Source organism: Sturnus vulgaris, chromosome 6 (assembly GCF_052056855.1).
Source record: "Sturnus vulgaris isolate bStuVul1 chromosome 6, bStuVul1.hap1, whole genome shotgun sequence".
In the NCBI taxonomy this organism is placed as follows: domain Eukaryota; kingdom Metazoa; phylum Chordata; class Aves; order Passeriformes; family Sturnidae; genus Sturnus; species Sturnus vulgaris.
In genome coordinates, this window is record NC_142248.1 from 30125956 (window position 1) to 30138816 (window position 12861).

Consider the following 12861-nt stretch of genomic DNA (forward strand, 5'->3'; position numbering starts at 1 on the left):
AAATGGTTCTTGAATTTTCAGAATGCACAACATTCATACATAAGCCTTAATAAATTTTTGTATAAAGCAAATCTTATATATAACATATATGGTAATATACACTACATATAAAGAGATGGTTTAGCTACTTAGAAATGGAAATTACCCCCCTTCTTCTTCCATATACAAGAACTATTTTTTTGCTTTACCAGAAAGTGAGATACTGAATGTTGTAAGCTATGTTATTTCAAAGCTTAGAAATTTAATATTGCTGAGTGTCACAGTTCCTTAACAAATTATCTTACTCTCTTTCTTAACCCCGAGTATTATGTAAAACTACCGAGGGCTAGTGTGCAATACATCCACACCTAGTCCTGCCTCTTCTCCCTTGTAATATGCCTCTTCTCTTCTGATGTTTCTACTGAAGCACATTAGACCCTGGTAACCAAACCTGCTTGCCTTACCACGGGAGGATGCACAATAGACTTAATGAAAACAACCAACACCTGTCACCAGTTATGTGTTTCTGACAATGGGGGCATCATCATTTTCAATTGACAACATTTTATGTCACAAAAAAGCAGTTGACAACCACTGACTTCATCAGGTAATTTTTTAAGAACACAAAATTATTTATTGTAGAAAAGATAAAAAATTATTTTTAATAGTTCTAAGCTCAGTTATGTGGAGTTGTTCATATACGTGCAATTGTGCATAAATGTCTTGTGTATGGAGGATTTAGCTACAAATATCTCTCAAAGAAAGTACATGGAGGAGTATTTTTCATTATTGTTCAGTAAAAATTTTTAATATTCCACTTTAAAAAGAGTCCTGCCATTGAAGAAGAGTTACTGTACCACATGGAGAAAATGCATTCCACCATTAAAGTATGTAACAAATAATTTAATTCTACTTGAAATGCTACTGTCAACAAAGGCTGAAAGTAAAAATTACTAAAATACTTCTGTTACACAGAGAGAGACTTGGTGAATTTTTTAGCAATAATTTTCATTCCTAAAACAAATTAGCAGATTTTTATGGTGAAATCTTGACCCCACTGATTTCAACTATAAATCACAGTAACATATAACAGAATGATTATTAAAAACATGCAATATGACACATCATATAGCATGTCACACCATGTATCCCCAAAAGAAATATATGAACTGAATAATGCAGCAGGCCTACGTCTCTCTTATGCAAAGCTGGGAAAGCTGTGATAAAGACTGTGCAGAAAATGAAGGGGGAGATAAGTATGCACTAAGCAACACTGCCAATGTAAAGCCATGGAAGATAAGAATATTTGAAGCCACAAATGGGCCAGTGAGCATAGCAAGAGCATTCTTTTTTCACATAAACAGATACTTTTTTGCTTATAACCTCATATTATGGCTAAATTGTGACTGAAAAAAAATGTATGTATGAATATTGAGGAAGAAAAAAAGAAAAAAGAAAGGAAGAGAGAGTGTTGGTTTGACTAGAAAGTCAAACAATTTAAATGACAGTCTTATAATCCTGACCTCATATATTTTCACAAACTTTGGGCATTCACAGCTCAGGAACCAATACATAATTCATTGTTCTCTGACTTACAATGCAAATGTTAGGAATTTCTCCCCATTTAGGAAACATGTTAAGAAAATTTGAGAGTTGATGTGAAGTCAAGTTCCACAGTATATGAACAATGACATTTATTCAAGCAGGACATTGGCATGTGTTTGTAATTGAGGACTGCTGAAGCAAAGCATGCACATTATTTCATTTTCAAGAAACACTACACCTGACAAAAAGTGCATATAGGTTATCAAGAATAGATGACTTAGAAAAATAAACAAGTAGAAACCTGAGTAAGGGGAGATATTCCATATTATTATAGTTATTTTAATAAGATACAGTTAAATACTTTAGGCAATTAGAAGACGAGTTCATAAAAATATTGAAGCTTTTCATTATTTCCCATCCCTAGGAGCGTATATTCCATTTCCAGTTCACAAGAAATTAGTTTAGACAGCTTTTTACTTATATATTCGTTGGAGGTTAGTTTTGAAGCCAGTGTTTTCTTCTTTTTTTTAATTGGTCATGATGCTTATTTGAAGTCTTTGTGTGCACTGATTTATTTTATAAGTTATGAAGATTTTGAGGAATAGACTATTTTATGTCCAATACTTGCTTTCATGAGAAGCAAGTAGCAAGCATATATCTAGAGCTTTCTGATTTTGTTTTGCCTTTCCTTTTTGTGATTCAGCTTTACAAAAATAGAGCAAATTTGAAGTAGAGCAAAGGTTAACTATTTTCTGCTGTAAATAGAGCAGTTAGAGTGTGTATTCTTTCCAATAGAAGACAATATTTAAAAATATTGAGTTAAGAAAAGTTATCTTAAAGAATTCTGGTATCAATTTTCAGTTAAATTAATTATTTGTCAACATTTATTTGCAATAGTCATGCTGAGAATTTCAGCTAGAAACACTGAGTAAACTCAGGTTTGTGGTTAGAGGAATTTTGGGTTCATAGATTTAGTTTTACAGATTATTAACAGCTGCACAAAGAGAAGGGAACAAAGATTTCTTCCTGACTCAAGTATCAGATTCCTTTCTGTAGTGATGGAGGAGGAAATACAACTACTTCACAGAGATCTCCCTCAAGGAACAAGGTGGCCAGAACAGAAGGAGGATGCATGCACTCATGGCATTTGTCTTTGATGACTACAGAAGGTGGCAGAAGTAGAGCTGAATCATTTTGTGAGGGATGCAGCAAATTACAGGTGTTCTGCATCTTTATATAGGACACTTGGTTTGTCCAGGACCCTACTAAGGTGCCTTCACTGAGGTCCACGCTCTTAGAGGGCTTGTGTCAAAAGGCAAAACCCATGCCCTTGAAATCAAGGAAGGATCTGGGTTTTACTTTGTTTTGTGGGTCTTTAATTACTCTTTCCTGTAAGTTCTGGAGTGCCAGCTACACCACAATGTTCAAGAAGGAGTGTGCAACCAGGCGGTTTTGAAAGGTTACATTTTTGCTGACTCTCCTTTTTTCAATGCAAATATTAGTAAGGTCCTTGCAGGCAAGATTCCAACCCACAGCAGACGTGATCATTGTGTTAGCCATCAGATCGGACACTACTTTCAGGTTAGATATCTATAACTTTTCTCCCTTCTTTCTTGTCATATTAGTTTTTTTCTTAATACCTGAAACTAAGCAGTTTGTACTACTGCTTATTTGTCACAACACAAGCAAGTTTTCTACAAAACCATTATATCTTCAAACTGTGATGATTACCCAGCAAAGCTAAGCTACAGAAATGCTGCCAGTACAGCACACCATTTGTCATGAAGTAATCTTCTACTGTGATATCAATTCCATTCATATCCAGACTATGAAAAATCCAGTGGCACCAATCTCACAATTTCTGTTGCTTTTGCCTCGTTTCTTCTATGTCTCATCAACCTTCTCTAGCAGATCGGCTTAGAGATTGCTGCTTGATGCCTCATATGGTTATCTGATTTATTAGTGTTTACATTTAAGATTAAAATAAGAAAAACAAAGCTCTTTTCTTATTGCCTGTATCTTTGGGCTGCTCTAGTAATTTACTCTGTACCTGTCTACTGCACTATTGGTTTCTCACCATTTTACACACATATAGGACACACACACACATAAACATATGCACAATCACACTGTATTTATACATTTTTTTATGTTTATGTGTTTTCAAATACTCAAGTATACAAATATATAGACATATGGTATACATATCCGTAGTATAAATATAGATGGATGGATGTTGTTGAGTCCATTATGGATCTTTTGCTCTTGATTTATGCATCAATTCAGTTCCACCTTAGCTTGTTCAAGAGAGCAAAGAGGTAGAATAAAATTATTTTTTTTGAAGAATTGTAATGTCAGTATTAGTAAGAGCATGTTTTCAATAATTTATCTGCTTTGACAGCCTCTACACTAAAACTTGAAAATTACAGAGAAGATTATCACAGCTCCTGGAAGCAGATTGTGTGCATCTTTTGGAATACACTTCGGAATGCACAAAGCATATCTGAAGAATCCGTTTGCAGCAGGACTGTTCTGTGTGGTCACTAAACAAAGTGTAGACAGAGGAGAATGTGAGAGAGGCAGTATGAAACTGAAACCCAGAATGAACAAGAAGGGAAAAATTCAGATATTTCTACGTTAGTATTACTGTTGACTTTCTATGTATTTTTTTTCTCTGTGGTCTATATTTCTTTCCTTGTATTTGACAGTTTTTCCTTATCAAAGGAGCTGTCTTTTAACTCACTCTTCACCTTCTGCTTCATGAAGAGCCACATTTTTTATGCAGGATTTTTGTGGAATGCCGCAAATGAGCACTTCTTTTACAAGTAAGCAAATGCATTTGTGTGTAGCAGCCCAAATGGAGAGTGTTCATTGTCATCCTCCTCAAGTCATTAATCTAACTGTTTGAAAAAGATCTTTCTGAGGTGAGCCACATGGCCAGTGTGCTATTACAGGAAAACTTAGAAATTTGGTGGATAACACTCTTTCAGTGTTTTACTTTGGAGTAATAGTAAATGAACTGATCTAAGTAGTGAAGCTCCTTCTAGTTTATGAACTTTCACTAACAGACTACTCTGAACATCAAAGCTGTTTTAGTATTTGGAGCAGGGGTGGAGACAGAGAGATAGATTTGAAAGACAGAAATCCTGCCAATAAAACTGTCTTTTAAATAAATATGGGCCAAAATATAAGAGTTCTATATGGATTTAGGATAGTAAAAAATTGTGGTAAATATAAAGATGCAAAAATTTCTTCTTTTTTCTCTATTTGTGGGATTCAATTAGGGTTGCTGCTTATTTTAAGTCACTAAATTAGTACACCATTAGGAAATCTTTGCCTGGGTTGTGAAAAATTCTTTGTTTCATACATTTTCCATTAAAATTTTGAATTTTCTTTTTCCATTTTCTTCCTCAAAAAAACTAGTGTTGTCTGTGTTGCAGTGAATTTGGAAAGCTGCATTCTTGTCACTTAAAACAAAATATCACAATAGACATTCTTCCACCTTGCTATAGAAGATAAATTGCTTAGAGAAACATTTCCTTGAACCCTAATAATCCAGCAAACAGCTGGATCAGGAGAAAAAATTTAAGTATTTGAAAGACTGATGTTAATTTGCAGTAGTAAAGAATTTTACTGTCAGATGAATGCTTTCTTTGATTAATTCTAAAAGATTACGTATACTCATTTGAATTTAGATTTAGACAGCTAATGAAGGATAAGTGAAATAACCATAACAAATAACAAAGTTATGAGTAAAACTCTAACAGCATTAGTTTAGTGCAGAGTATGATATGCCTGAAATAACATGAATTTCCTCAAGTTAGAATATACTGCTTGCTGTAAAATGTGGCTGTATTTTCTAATGAACACTATGACCTTCAAAACTTTTTGATATTTCTCGTAATTATTTAAAAATTGTGTTTCAGAAGCCATCCTTCAGAAAGATCTTCTAGCCATGCTAAATACTCTGGTGTTTTAACTGCTTCCAGCCCTGACAGGTCTTTGGTAATGCTCTGTCGGATTTGCTTGCAGGTTTTTTCCTTTTGTTTTTCCTGCTAGACTACCCTGGCTGGAGCCAGTCATGTGAATTATATGCCATTATTCCGTGTGCAGGCTTTTTTCTCAGGGCAGCTGGACAAGAGGGAAGAGGTAAATTAGGGCAGATCCTTTCAGTCCTCTGATGGTGACTCAGAAGGAGTTTGCCAGCCCTGCACAGTGGCCACAGAGCCCTCAGCAGGTGCTGCAAAGGGGGAGGATGGCAGTGGTGTGATGGACAATCATCACACCTGCCACGGGTTTCTGCAACCTTCCATCCAACACACCTGCATCAGCAAATGGAGCCCTGCTGAATGACCTCGAGTGTGTTTGTGAGCCTGGTGAACAACATGAATGGCACAGAGGGGACTGGGATCCACTCTGTGGGCGTTAAATCCACATTTTACAGTTTCTTTTCACCAGCTACATGCACTGGATTCCTGAAAAAGTGTTAAAACCATAAGTTAAACTGACAAAAGCGAAAGCTTTTGTAACTTATAGCAAATTCAAAGTTTATGCTAAAGGCTCTAGTTTTCCATATTAAATAAGAAGTTATATTAAGATTTTTAATAGGCTATCCACGTCCTGAAAGAGTGCTTGGATGCATCTCTTTATACAAGATTAACAAAATGTGAATTGCATGGGAATTTGAAAGGACTGGAATAATCTGTGGATCCTGTTACAGTCTTCTTCAAAGGGAATTATTCTAAGAGGTTCACATTTTGGAATGAATCCTGAAGTGTATCTTTTCAGCCAAAAACCTTATAAAGCTACTGTCAGATTAGAATAATTTATGTAGAAGGCCATCTAGGTCAGTTCTGATTTCTTCTGTAGATCCACATATAAATTTCTAACCTTCAGTGTCATCTCATGCATTGAAAAGACAAATTCTGACACCAAAATGCTAATGATCCTGAGCCTGCATACTTGTTGATTCTTGCTTATTATGGAAAAAATGAAACATCCTTTACTAACCTGGAGATAAGCACTGGGTAAAAACTAGGCATTTTTCTTATCTCACAATATTAAGCCCTGCTGAAAAACAGTAAATTTACCTAGAGCCATTTTAGGAGAATGTAAGAAACTGCTTTACCATTTTGAGAGCTTACCTTAATATACTGACTCCACAGGAATTCAATAACAATAAAATATAATGGAATTATATATTATATCCACACTTCTGCTTTAAAAATGATACTTAAAAAATTAAACAATGATTGTATGCAAAGCCAGGACTTCATTATTGGTATAAATGAAAAGTTTAATCAGAAAGCCAGTCAATATTTAATTATAACAGAAAATTAAGAAAATAAAAAGTATAAAGAAAGGATACCACCATTACTAAAAAGCACCAAACCAAACCAAAGTAAAAAAAAAGCAAAACAACCCTCAATAACAATACAATTAGAAGTGTATCTCACATTTCCTAGCTGCTAACCGTTTTGTTAAACCTTTCATTCTCCTTTGGGATCGTCCCACCTGATATGGTACCATGTAGAAATCACCAGCACTCAAACTATTTCACAGGGAAGACTATGGCGAAATTGTGGATTTCTCTTTACTTTTGGATCTGCTGGGGTAATATTTGTTTCTTTTTTTAATGGTCTTTCACACATTGTTTCTTCTCCATTGCTATGCAAGTCCACTGTACATTCAAATTTACTACATATGATACTTGTCATATCCTCCCAAACCCCAATTTTGTTCAGGTCTGCATTTCTTTAACTAACTGTTGATGAGTTGTTCATAGCCATGGGATCTCTGGTGCCAGGCTGTTACTCAGCTCTTTTCCCACACCACTATTCCTCTACACTGCTTACTTTGCTTCCTCTTCTCAAGGACTCCAACATACCAGCCCTGTAATTCTCTATATTGCTTCATTACATCAAGCTCACAAATATCTCATTTTATATAGAACAACTACTTTTTACTACTATATATGAAACTGCTTATACCATACGAAGACAAGCCATATTAAAACAAATTAAACATGGTTATCCAGTTATGAGAGAAAAATACTGTTACAGCTTAACTAGGTCAAAGCAAAGTTCCAGGAAGATCAAGAAAAAGTCAAACAAAGTAATCTGGACAAGCCATAGTCCTGACAAACTCAGCATAAATCCTGTGGTCCATTTCTAGCAATGAAAATACTGTAATACTGAGCTAGGACACATAGTGCACATGTAAAAAACACTGTAATAAAGCCACTGTTACATGTTCTGTACCCTAGTTTAGAGACTAGAACCTGCATGATTGTAAGAAAGTCTACTAAAGATTAGAAAGCATTATCTTAGCTGTAGGAGTACCTACAAAGTTGCTTAAAGAGTTTAAAAACACAAAAGTGTGGCTAAATAAAGTTGGGGTTTTTTGTTTTCTGCTACAAGTGCTTTGCAATTTAAGGTTTATAGTTTAGCCTATAACAAACCCTTCTGAAAGAGAATGTATTGTGGGAACCCATGACAAAGTCAGTAATAGTTTCTGCAGTGATTCTACAACCTTAATTTAGCAAAAATCTGTTCCTGAGAAGTCTTTACAAGCTGTCAATTCCACTTTAGAAGACACTATCCTTCTCAGTGTAATAGTTGGCTTCTCTAATGAGATTATATTTCTTATAAGACTTTCCTAAAGTCTTATTCTCATTCTCTGGCTTATTTTTCTGTTCTGAACAGATTCTGAATCTTTAATCTTACCAACATTTAAATTCATTGATTAAGTTTCATATTGAGATATTGCTCTCTAAGTTAAAAATGTAGGGAGTTGTTGCTTAATCTAAAGTGGATATATATTCCAGATCACTCATTACTTCTCTAAGAAGCATACATTTATATGGTTGCATGTTATGTGCTGATTGCTTCCTCATCTAAAGAGATAAGGATCAGAAATCTGGTTTAAAGTTAAATGCATTACTAGGCAGATATTATAGGAATATCATATTCAAATGAGTTGTTTTAATCTATTCTGTAGGGCAACTTCCATATTTTTATTACTTAAACAGAATCCTTAGTAGGCTTCCCAAAATGTCCTGATTTCTTATATTCTTATTTTTTTGAAAAGCAGTCTTTCTCTTACCTCTTTCTTGTTTGGTGAACATCTAATTATATCTTGTCTGTCTTACAGAATGATGTGTCTACTTGATGCATTTGTACATTTATAATAGGATGATAGGCTTTGTTTTAATTTAATTAAAGGTTATCAGATGTTTAAAACAACTTGCCTTTACAAAATAAAATCTTCCTCTCTTAAGGGAGGAAAATCTAGCTCAAAAGAAAACATTATGATTTCATTATTACTATGCATTCTCAGACTTTCTGCTGTTAAATAAAATATCACTGACTAGATAGTGCTGAAATTAATAAATAACTCTATAATAACTGTTTTGTTAGGGCTAATATAACTGAAGGCACATCTGTACTTCAGCTGTAAATATCCATATATTGAATTTTGAAAAAAAAATTATAGAGAGAAAAAAAGCCAATATAAATAGATTGAAAAATCTATTGGTGTTGCTTAAATTCCTCAAATGATCAAATGAAACAATTTGAAGTTGTTTTCAAAGCAGGCTTTTAATATAGAGAAAACAAACTCCTGAATATGCTTCTTTGCCTCTGATCATTGCTCAGCTGGATGTCCTAGATGTCCTACGTATGCCTTTTCTCTTTTATTCTTAAATGTCACTTCTTTTTACATCCCAGATGAGATACAAAAATAATTGATTCAAGCTGGTAGAAATCTGGTTTTAGCTAGCAGAAGAATGTATTCCAGTCACACTTCTGTGTTCTTCTCATCCATCCAAATATGGCTGCAAATAACATTAGATAACTTCGTCAATTTATCAAGCAAAGATTTTTTATGGTTTATTTTCTAAAGCTTTGCTTAGTCTTAAGTATTCCTTAACTATTTTTCTGAGTCTAAATGTTAGCTATTTTAGCTGTTTTGTTTTTCATAATGAAAAAGTCTGTTTATTAGCAAACTTTTCCTCTTGATACTTCCTTAATTTCCCTTATGCTTAGTGTTTATGTTGTTTATAGGTAGAAGACATAGTATTCCAAATACAGAGAAGCATTAGAAGTCTCTATCTCTTCTTATTCCTGTTTATTCCTTTTACCCTTTGTCACTACTTTTAATTGATTCTAATTCTGTAGAATCTTTAAGTGAACATATCACAGAATTCTTTCCCAAAATGTATTGCAACTTGCTGAAAAGCACAAGCTCCCAGACAGCTTTCTCTCTCCACAATAAAATCCTTACAGGAACAAGTGATCAAATCGACATGCTATGAATTTATTTACTATGTCCCATATTCTTCTCCACTCTTCTCTTTTTTTCATGTCCACCTCCACTTTGTTTCTACATTTAATTCAGTGCCACTGGCAGTGTAATATCTCTGTTGTGCCTAAACAGTTCTCCTAGCTCCTTCCATGTTATTTACCACCATTTAAACAAGAGTCTAGCTGGTTAATAGGCAAAAGCCTCCATTGGTGACTGGGAGAAGGTGGTGATGAAGTGATGTAGTGATAAGCCAGTGCATGGCCATGGACTGACCAACTGGTTGAGTTCTTCCCCTGAGGATGGACATTTACAGAGCCTTTGTAATCTACCTTGACATCAATTTTCACACATCTTAAAGCGATCTGGCTGTTTGTGATACCTGTTATTTTATTACTTCCTTGAAAACAACCAAAAAACATGAAAACCAGGCAAACACAACAAAACAAAGCAAAACAAAACAAACAGGTGTGATTGGCAATCTGACAGGCAGACATGGGACATAAAATGTTTGTTTTCTGCATAAAGCAATCAAAAATGGTTAAGTGATGCTGCCAGAAAATCATCTAAGGAACCACACTAGACCACCTGAGTAGGGAATAACAGGGTATTGCTATGATAAAACAGCAAGAAAATCAAACAAATTACATCTGGAGTTGTGTTTACAGCAGTGCCACATACTAGAAAAATCAGGGTGATTGCATAAGCCTCACTTAGGGACAGAGTCTGAAAATCTGAAAACCAGAAAGGATAAGAAGAATGAGAGGAGAATAAGAGGATATAATTCTCCCAGTGCATCACTTTGTTCTTCTGTTAAAACATTAACAAATGGATGGCATTTGTGAAAGCTTTTTTGAATTTAAAAAGATGTCTTTGCAAAGAAATTTTATAGCCTATAATTTGGCATATGTTAAGCTAAACAGATGTGTACAAAATGGCAAGATTTAAATGTAGATTTTAATTAACCTGTGTGTTGAGTGCCCTCTCCACAGAGGTTTGATTCAAGGCTTTACGCCTGTTATACTATATTGTGTAATTAAACATTGAATGTAAGCCCATTTTCTGCACTTCAGAATATGGTTACTTTTGTGTTTTCTAATTCAGTTAAACTTCAATCTAATAGCAGCACTTCTAAAGAAGTACAAACAACTAACGATGTTAAATTCTTAGAATTTCCTAGAAACTAAATTACAGTTTATATTTGCTGCAGCACATTAGGAGGCTTGGAGCACCTTAATCTGGAATGACATGAGCTTATTTCGTGAAACATTACCAAGTCTATAAATTAAAAAAACTATTACTCAAGACATCAAATATCAGACTTTAGTATTAAAATAATAAAATTTTTAAAAGTATATATTTTGTCTGTTTTTTTTTATTATTTTGCTGTGGACTATTTGGTAATTAGACAGATTTTTCTTTTTGCACAATTTTAAATTTGAAAAAAAGAATTATGTTAATTGTACTTTGGCTTAGTTCTAATTTTAAAAGACAGCAAGACACCAATATCGTCAGTTATGCCACTGGTGATATAATCAGAAGAATTAAAAACACAAACAATTTTCAGAAGAGAATACAGTACTGATTTACTTTTAAATCAGGACTCATCCCACTGAATGAAACCCTAGAAATGTGGAGAAAAAATAAATTGTGGTCTCAAAGGACATATATGAATTTCATAACTTTGATGCATCTTAAATGAAATGGAATGCTGAAACTTTTAATTTACATCAATCCTCAGAAATATCTAAGAAATACTAAAAAAAAAAAAAAAAAAAAATCAATCCCACAACATCATCTTTTGATTCTGACCTTACTTCAGTGTCCTACTTTCACAGCTTCATTTGTTCCTAGAGTTAAGTAAGGTGAATATCATGTTTATTTTGACTAAAACTCTTTGCAAAAAAGTTCTAAAAAGACAATTAGTAACAAAAATAAGTTCCTATGTCACGCCTCCAATAGTCACACTCCTCAGCATGGTTTCACAGTCCAAAGAATTTTCTTAGTCATTGAGTTCACCTTTCATATTTTTTCCCAATCTCCTGTGCCTTTTGACTGGGGACTAGAAAGGCATTTGGTCTGGTGATTAACTCTGAATGCAGCAGATGTTCTTCTAACACCCAGGTCCCGATTTTTCAAAGACTCCATCCAGCTCTATGTATTCTTTGTTTCTGTAAATGACTGCTACCAAGATAATCATGGCATCTCTCTAGTTGGATTCTGAAACATAAATTTGCCATTGGACAGACAAGGAGACAATATCTTGATCTCCCAAAATGTCTATGGTGAATGCGGATTTGAACATTTTGAACAGTCTGACAATATAAGCTTATCAAACCAAATGAAAGTTTAGTTGATATAAGTTAATCAGTTCAAAGGTACCAGCAGATAACTTCCTTTGTCTAGAAAAATGAAAATAGATGAAAATTTGCCATTCTGCTCAGTCATTGCCAAGTCATATAGAAAATGCATTTCCAAAATATTATGTCTAAGGGACTACTTAATTTTGCCTTAGTCCTTATTTATAATGTTTAAAATTCCTGACTTCATATTACTGCCTGAAACTTTTTCTGATAGGATCTTCATCAGAGCCTGAAATTTTATTAGAAACATTTTTCTATTGATTATGCCCTTGTTGAAAGAGGCACCTTCTAAAGAAGAATTATGTTCTTGAAAGAGCTTCCTTTCATTGTTGGTCAGTATCCGACAGAAGAGGGTTTAGGGGTGCCTCCTCTTTCCTACAAACCATGTTTCTAACCTCTTTACACCTGTAATAGACTTTCTAATTATTATTGTGCATTGCTTGTGGTACAGCCTGACTGTGTCACTTCCTGTCATTGTAAGTAGATTTAACTTCTTCATTTCCTCAAAGGCTTCTGTCCCAAGAAGTTTGCATCTTAAAGTAGTTTTCTAGAATTGAAGGTAGCACCAAGACCTCGACTTCAAAAGAATTCTTGAAACCATTCTGGCTTTACCACATTTTCCAGGCTATTTGGCCTTTGGTCATGTATTATTATGTCAAATGTCATGTGCACT